Genomic DNA, 8,280 nt, shown 5'->3' on the forward strand with positions numbered 1-8,280 from the left:
ATTCATTGTTATGTTTACAACAGTATTTCACTGTCTTATTTATATGATATCCCTAAGGAGCATAGGGGTGGAAGCCCTTCCAAAAATCACTCTGTGATATAAGAAGGAAGACAGGAAAGACACACTCTCTGCTCACTGGGAGGTAATAAGTCATATTCCAGGATGGAGGCAAATAAGATGAACTTCACAAGGCTTGATGGCCTGCTCTTTCAGAGGAAAATATTCCTCAGAATTTTTAGTATGGTAAGTCCTCTACATATGAACCTTCAAGTTGAGAACTTTCAAAGATTCGAACAAGTGTTCACACTGAAGAGAATCCCAACGCAGTAAATGGCAGGGGGATTTTTCTTTATTTAAGAAGGCACTGTTCGTTTCTGAGTCACTGGACCCAAATGTAGAACAGTACACAAATGTTACAACACCCGTTCAGAATGCAATCCAGTGCTACCGTGTCATCTAGGATGAAAAAAAAGACCTACTACCCAGACATCACTGGATTGTTTTTTTCAAGAGAGTACATGGAGTTCCATCCAGCAAGGAACCAAAACTTGTGCCATTAAGGTCAGGCGTGAGTGAAATTGCAGCTTGCCCTCCATCTCCTATTGCTGACGGTCCTTCAGCTCTACCATCTCCCACCTCCTCTCCCTCCTCCAGGTTAACTCATCTTGCCTATTCACTGGCAAGGACTAATGGTTTGGTATTAAAAAAAATAGCAACATTCCCTAATTAGTGGGAGTGGGGAGCCTGACAAGCCAGAGTGTGCCTCTCAAGCAATGTAAGTTTCCTTTTTACCATCCCTTCCCATCTCCCAATCAGCTATACTTCTGAAGCTTTGGCCTCCTGCCTTGCCTTGAGCTTTATACCCTTCTCCTATGTTAGCAGACATCCATCAGGGGCCACTCTGAAGTTCTCTTGCAAACAGCGTAGCTCAGTGATTAAAATCAGGGACTCTGGAATCTGCCTGCCTAAGTCTGAACCTCAGCTTTACCAGTTCCTAGCTGTGCATTGTCAGGCAAATTGCTTAAGCTTCTCTAAGCCTCATCTGCCAGATGGAAATAACACTTCATGAGATTGTTACAAAGATTAAATGAGTGAATATAATAGGAACATGCTTCAAAGAATGTCTGGAACATGGTCTGTATTATACACAAATGCTGAATAAATAAAATAACTCGTGAGAGAAGTGACTTCCGTATAACTTTCTGAGCCTGAGGACTGAGCCACACCATGACCCACACTGCAGCAAAATAGAAGTCAGAGAATGGAGTTGTTGGCAGTGGAATTTACAGTTGGGATATTATAGATTGATGACTGGATATTAAGTAGATTGGATGAAGCCAAGAGAACAGATTGGTATCTAGAGCACTGGTGGAATTTTCCTCTGGAATGCTGGGAAGCAGTTCTGCCTTCACAAGACAAACTTCATGGTTCCTCAACTGTGAAGGGGACACTGGAAAGTCTGAACAAAGTACTTTCCCCAAGAGATGAGGCTTCATCTTTCATACCTATCAAAGAAGGAACTTGCAACATAGCCTCTGTCTGAGATTCAGGACAGTGGAACGCTCCAGGGCTACTGGGCAGGCCTGTTGGGTAAAAGATACAGTGAGTGTTAAATGACCGACACTGGGTGGAATGAGAGGCTGGTCTCTGATGGTTGAGTTAGACACAGTCCTGGGCAGGAAGCCAGATAAGATGGGTTGGCATTGGTCCCACTCTTCAGATCCATCTATCTTTGGTCTCTCAAATTAAACCCAAAGTGGCATCCATCTTCACTCTTGTCTTCTGTTTCTTCCAGGAAGACTTCCTCTTTTCCTGCCAAGTTGTTCTGGCAGAGCAGAAAAGTCTAATGACTCGATAACAGAGTAAATCTTTTATCTCACCTTTGAATGCACTTGTTCTTGACTCATTGGTCAAACATCCATGCCCTCTGCGTAGTCACATGGATTGGTCTCCAGAGGACGTGGATTCTATTTCTTTAATTTGGCCAGAAGAGACATCATTCAGCACCATTACTTTAAAAAGGTATTTGATTATAATTAACCATACTAAGGGGACATTTTTCCAGACAAGAACCTCATCTGGTGATGAGGTTGCATCCAGTTTTCTTTTGAATTTTCTCAAGCTTTCAGATAATATTGTAAAAACACTCTTGATTAAGAGATAATTGATATTGAGAAGGCTCTCAGACCTTCTTGCCCCTAGGTGGCATGAATTCCCTCATGTCCAGGTTAAGAGCATGAGCTCTGGAGTCTACATTTCATCTCCAGTACTTAGTTACCTGTGCAATATTAGACAAGCTACATAACTGCTCTGAAAAACCCCATCAGCAAAATTAGTTCATAGAGCTCTTTGAGAATTAAATAAAATAATGCAATAAAACATTTATCACATTACTTAACATATGGAACATGTTCATATATCATCCTTAACAACTGCATTTTTTAATATTTACTTATTTTTTTAGAGTACATGGATTTTTTAAATAATTTTACTTATTTATTTATTTCTGGCTGTGCTGGGTGTGTGTTGATGCGCGGGCTTTTCTCCAGTTGCAGCGAGCAGTGGCTACTTTTCATTGCATTGTGAAGGCTTCTTACTGCAGTGGCTTTTCTTTTTTTTTTTTTTAGTGGCTTTTCTTTTCCTAGAGCACAGGCTTGAGGGCATGCAAGTATGTGGGCTCAATGGTTGAGGTTCCTGGGCTCTAGAGCACAAGGCCCAGCAGTTGTGATACTCAGGCTGAGTTGCTCTGCTGCCTGTGGTATCTTCCTGGACCAGGGATTGAACCCATGTCTCCTGCATTGGCAGGCAGATTCTTTACCACTAAGCCACCAAGGAAGCCCAGCAACTGCATTTTTAAATTTGAGATTCATTTGCTGATTTGCCTTACCTTTCCAAGGGCAAATTGATTAGCCTGCCTGCCCAAATTGTAAACTCTGAATGACAAAAATGCATTTACTATAATTTTTAATTACTGCAGAGACATTAAAATTTGTGCTGACTTGTTATCTATGCCAACCAGTGATTCTCAAAAAAAAATTTAGGCCACAAGCCATTTCCACAGAACAAAAAATTCTGTACAATAGTAAAATTATAATTTGCTTATATCTGGAAAGAAATTACCACAAGTAAATATGTTCCAAGCAAATAATCTAAAAGAAGAAATATATATGTACATATTATGCATGCATGCTAAGTCACTTCAGTCATGTCCGACTCTTTGAATAATCTAAAAGAAGAAATATATATGTACATATTATGCATGCATGCTAAGTCACTTCAGTCATGTCCGACTCTTTGAGGTCCTCCGTCTGTGGGATTCTCCAGGCAAGAATATTGAACGGGGTTGCCATTTCCTCCTCCAGGTGATTTTTCCGACGCAGGGATTGAACCCCCCGTCTTTTGCATCTCCTGCATTGGCAGGCAGATTCTTTACCACTGCGCCACCTGGGAAGTCATTGTTTGGTATGTATGTATGTCTGAGTCTTTGCGACCCCATGGACTGTAGCCTCCAGGATCTTCCGTCCATGGGATTCTCCAGGAAAGTATACTGGAGTGGGTTGCCATGCCCTCCTCCAGGGCATCTTCCTGATTTAGGGATGGAAACTGCATCTCATGTCTCCTGCATTGGCAGGTAGGTTCTTTACCACTAGCGCCACCTGGGAAGTCCATTTACATAAACATATTCTATTTATAGCATCATTATACAATAGTAGAAAGTGGAAAAATATTCAATTGTGGAAGAACAGCTAAATTAAGTATGATATAAAATTACTGGAAATTTTGCAGTCATTAAAACTAATGGCATCTTAATTCATCTACTTAAAAAATAATTTTAATATATAGTGGGACTATATGTAACTTTGTTCTGTATTTTCCAAGTCTCCTATAAATGTGTTATCATATTTTCATATTTAAAAAAAATTTAAATGGCAAAAAAAGGAAAAACTAATGCCTATCAAAGACATTGGAAAAGTATTCACTAAATAAGCTAAAAAATAGGAATATAAAACCCTTTATACAATCACAACTATTTAAAAACTAAGTATAACATGTATTTCTGTAACTTTTACCCTCCACACCTTTGCAAATTTGAACTTTTGCAGGCATGCACAGGTATTAATTGGGTTATTAAAAACTCATGGATGGGACGTCCCTGGTGGCACAGTAGATAAGAATCTGCCTGTCAATGCAGGGCACATGGGTTCATTCCATGCTCTGGGAAGATCCCACATGCTGTAGAGAAACTAGCCCTGTGCTTTTCTGAGCCTGCACCCTAGAGTCACAACTGCCGAGCCCGTGTGCAGCAATTACTAAAGCCTGAATGCCCTGCAGCTGCCCGCTGAAACTACTGAGCTTCCGTGCTGCAACTGCTGAAGCCAGGGCGCCTGGAGCCCGTGTTCTGCAACAAGAGAAGCCACCGCAATGAGAGGCCCATGCACCACAACAAAGAGCAGTCGCTGCTCGATGCAGCTAGAGAAAGTCCATGTACAGCAGTGAAGACCTAGTGCAACTAAAATAAAAGAAAAAAAACAATGATGTACATAAAAGATGAGAGTACAAAGGAAAGAGAAAATGTGCTAAAGATTAGAAATTAATTTTTGGTACAATCATCTCTTGTAAAATGTCAACACTAATAATGTCTTTTATATCAAAGTAATAGAAATATTTGGATAGCAGTGCTTTAAGTGAGATATTACTGCAGGATACCAGGGCTTCCCAGGTGATGCTAGTGGTATAGACCCTGCCTGCCAATGCAGAAGATATTAAGAGACGCAGGTTTGATCCCTAGGTCAGGAAGATCCCCTGAAGAAGAGAATGATAATCCACTCCAGCAATCTTGCCTGGAGAATCCTATGAATAGAGGAGTCTGGTGGATTACGGTCCATAGATTGGCAAAGAGTAGGACGCAACTTAGCATGCACACAATGTAGGGTATCATGTTTATAAAATGATTTAACAAATATTTATTGTTTTCCACCACATGCACTGCTCTGTACTAGGTTCTAAGGAAGCAGTAATGAGCAACATAGACATCGTGGTAGGCAAGTTGTGGATAAGGGAGTCTGGCCATTCATCTTTCTCACCAGAATCCTCCAATCATTCTCCCATCAGCCCAAACTGCCTTTTTTGAAAACCTTTCATGAGAGGTAGCATCTCATAATCTAAATCTCTTTCTCTCCCCATCCCACCCCTAGTCAAAACCAGCACAACTTGTGTGACTGTCTCACTTCTAGTAATCTGCTCCCCCTGCCTGGCTGTGTTCACAGACAACCTCCAAGGCAACACAATGCCTTAACCCAGAAAAACTGCAAATATCCCCATAAAGCTCCTAGGAAAATGACCATGATTTTAGCCTGAGTGACCTTCCTGGACCTTCTTCTACAATTAGTGCATCAGCTTTGATCTGAGCTAAACTCGGTATACACGCACACATCACCCTGTTAGACACAGTGACATTGAGAGACTCCAGTCCCCTTGGTAGAAACCAGATCCACTCTGGGTAAACAGTTTTCAACTCTGGCCAAGGGGGATAAGAGAGAGACTCCAGGCGAAGCAAACTGCAATTGCAAAAGTATATGATGTGACATAGAGCAAGGAAGCTGGGCAGGAGGTTGTATCTGCGGAGATGACAGGAAATGGGGGCTAGAGGTAGGTGAGAGCAGAGACGGGAAGCAGAACTTTCTATTTTAGGAGCCTTTAAGGCGCACCCAGGAGTTTTAAGCAGGGGAGTGACATGATCTAACTCCCATTTCGGAAAGTTCACATTAGAATGAGAATAGATGGGGAGAGGGCTCCTGACTAGAGACGGAGGAGCTTGAATTAAAATAATCTGGGAGAGAAGGGATGAGAGTCTGAACCAGAGCGCAGATGCAGAGGGAAGAGTTGGGGGCTGAGATGAGATGCCTTGAGAAGGCAGAAGCTAGGGTCAGAACTTGGTGACTAATTGAGGGGAAGGTACTAATTGTACCAGAAAAGCTGCCGTGGCAATGCCCAGACATTGAGTCCTGGAGATGTCACTGACCAAAGCCATAAGTTTGAAGAATAAAGGTAAAAATTTTCACTGAGCACAGAAGGAAACACAGTCTTCCATACTGCACCAGACCAATCTCTTAGAATTACCTGGTAGAATAAGAGGTGTATAAGTGGTGTAGGGACAGCAGAAACTGTAAGTCTTATGGACAGAAACCTTTCTTTTCTCTATTATCTTTCCATCCTGATTAAGTCAAGATGAAAGCCTCAGCAAATCTGTAATACCTGATAATCTCCTTTTGAGCCAGAGAGAGAGAGAGAGAGAGAGCACTTCAGTTCAGAAACTTAAGACAAAGGTTCCAAGCTAGTTATAGTGTTTTGTTTTCCTTGAAACATACATTTATGCTTATCTCCATTTCAAACATATGATTCTGGCTTCCGTTTATATCAACTTTTTAAAGTTTCCTTTTGAAGTCCATGTACATGAAGAGGGAAAAGCGAGTTGGTTTAAGAAAGACATTAAGTAAAAAATGGTACAGGAGATTTGAAGATGTAACAAAAATCATGGCACATGAAAGGCTGAAGCTTAAGAAACCTTGTCCTTAAAAAGCCTATGGCTGGTTAGGAAGAAAAAAATCACAAATCTTCAGCATAACCTAAGTATTTATAATTAAGGAAGAAAGCGTCAGTCATCTGGAAGGATCCAGTGCTTAGGGTTTTGAGCAATTATGAATAAGGATGAATTTGGGTCTAACGGCTCAGCAGAGTAGGGATGATGGAGCTGAGCAAACGCCAGGGAAGATTCTCCCTTTCCTGTCAAAATCCCCAGGTGCCCCCAGGGAAGAGACTTCTCCCTCCAACACAGCAGAGGAGTCTGAGAGGGCTCCCAGAGAACAGCATTGTTTCATTTTGTGATTTGTCTCTATAATCAGCTAGGAAATAAAGTCTTCAAATTAAACTTTCCTGGGGCTTCCATGGTGGTTTCGTGGTAAAGAATCCGCCTGTCAAGGCAGGAGACACAGGTTTGATCCCTGATCTGAAAAGATCCCACACGCCACTGGGCAGCTAAGCCCCTGAGCCACAAACATTGAACCTGGGCTCTAGAGCCGGGAGCCTCAACTCCTGAGCCCACGTGCCACAACTACCGAAGCCCGCATGCCCTAGAGCCGGTGCTCAGCAGCAAGAGAAGCGATTGCAATGAGAAGCCCGCACACCACAACTAGAGAGCAACCGCCACCCCTGCTCGTGGCAACTAGAAAAAAGCCCGTGCAGCCATGAAGACCCCACACAGCCAAAAATAAATAAATTTTTTTAAAAAATTAAACTTTTCTAGAAAAAAAAAAAAAAGTACCTGAGGGAGGAAAAACAAGAGACAGACAGACAGAACTGTATTAGGAGCTGTCGTGAGCCTTAAGAAGGTGGTGCCTTCCTCCTTAGCAGGTGGTTCATCCAGGAACCGGAAATCCTGCTGTGCCCTGCTTAATCACTCAGTCCTCAGTCGTGTCTGACTCTCTGTGACCCCCCCCCCCCCGGACTGCAGTCCTCCAGGCTCCTCCGTCTACGGGTATTCTCCAGGCAAGAGTACTGGAGTGGGATGCCATGCCCTCCTCCAGGGGATCTTCCCAACCCAGGGACCGAACCCAGGTCTCCCGCGTCGCAGGCAGATCCTTGACTGTCTGAGCCATCGTGTCAACAATCACTTAGATGTTTGACAGAAACATCTCCAGACCGGGTGAGCGGCTGCCCTCAGAGTCCCTGACGGGAAGTCTTTCCGGCTTAGTCCTTGGGCGGCTGCTTCCCCCACACAGCGCAGACCCAAGTGAGAGGTCCTTCATCCACTGGCATTTCAACTTCAGTTCTTCCTCTGGGGAGGATTTCCAGTTTTGTCTGAGAAAAGGGTGCTATTGATATTTTTCACACTGTATGAAAAAGGATATGCTGACAGAAAACTCGAGGCAAGGGACTTCCCTGGTGATCCAGTGACTGGGACTCGGGGCTCCCAAGGCAGGGGTCCTGGGTTTGATCCCTGGTCAGGGAACTGGGAGCTTCCCTGGTAGCTCAAAGGCAAAGAATCGCCTGCAATGCAGCAGCCACAGGAGACACGGGTTTGATCCCCTGGAGGAGGGCATGGCAGCCCACTCCAGCATTCTTGCCTGGAGAATCCCATGGATAGAGGAGCCTGGTGGGCTACAGTCCACGGGGTCGCAAAGAGTCACACAAGACTGAATCGACTGAGCGCATACACACGGGGAACTGGATCTCTCACGCTGCAGCTAAGAACTCACACAGCCAAATAAATATTTAAAAAGA

This window comes from Cervus elaphus, chromosome 5 (genome assembly GCF_910594005.1).
Source record: "Cervus elaphus chromosome 5, mCerEla1.1, whole genome shotgun sequence".
In the NCBI taxonomy this organism is placed as follows: domain Eukaryota; kingdom Metazoa; phylum Chordata; class Mammalia; order Artiodactyla; family Cervidae; genus Cervus; species Cervus elaphus.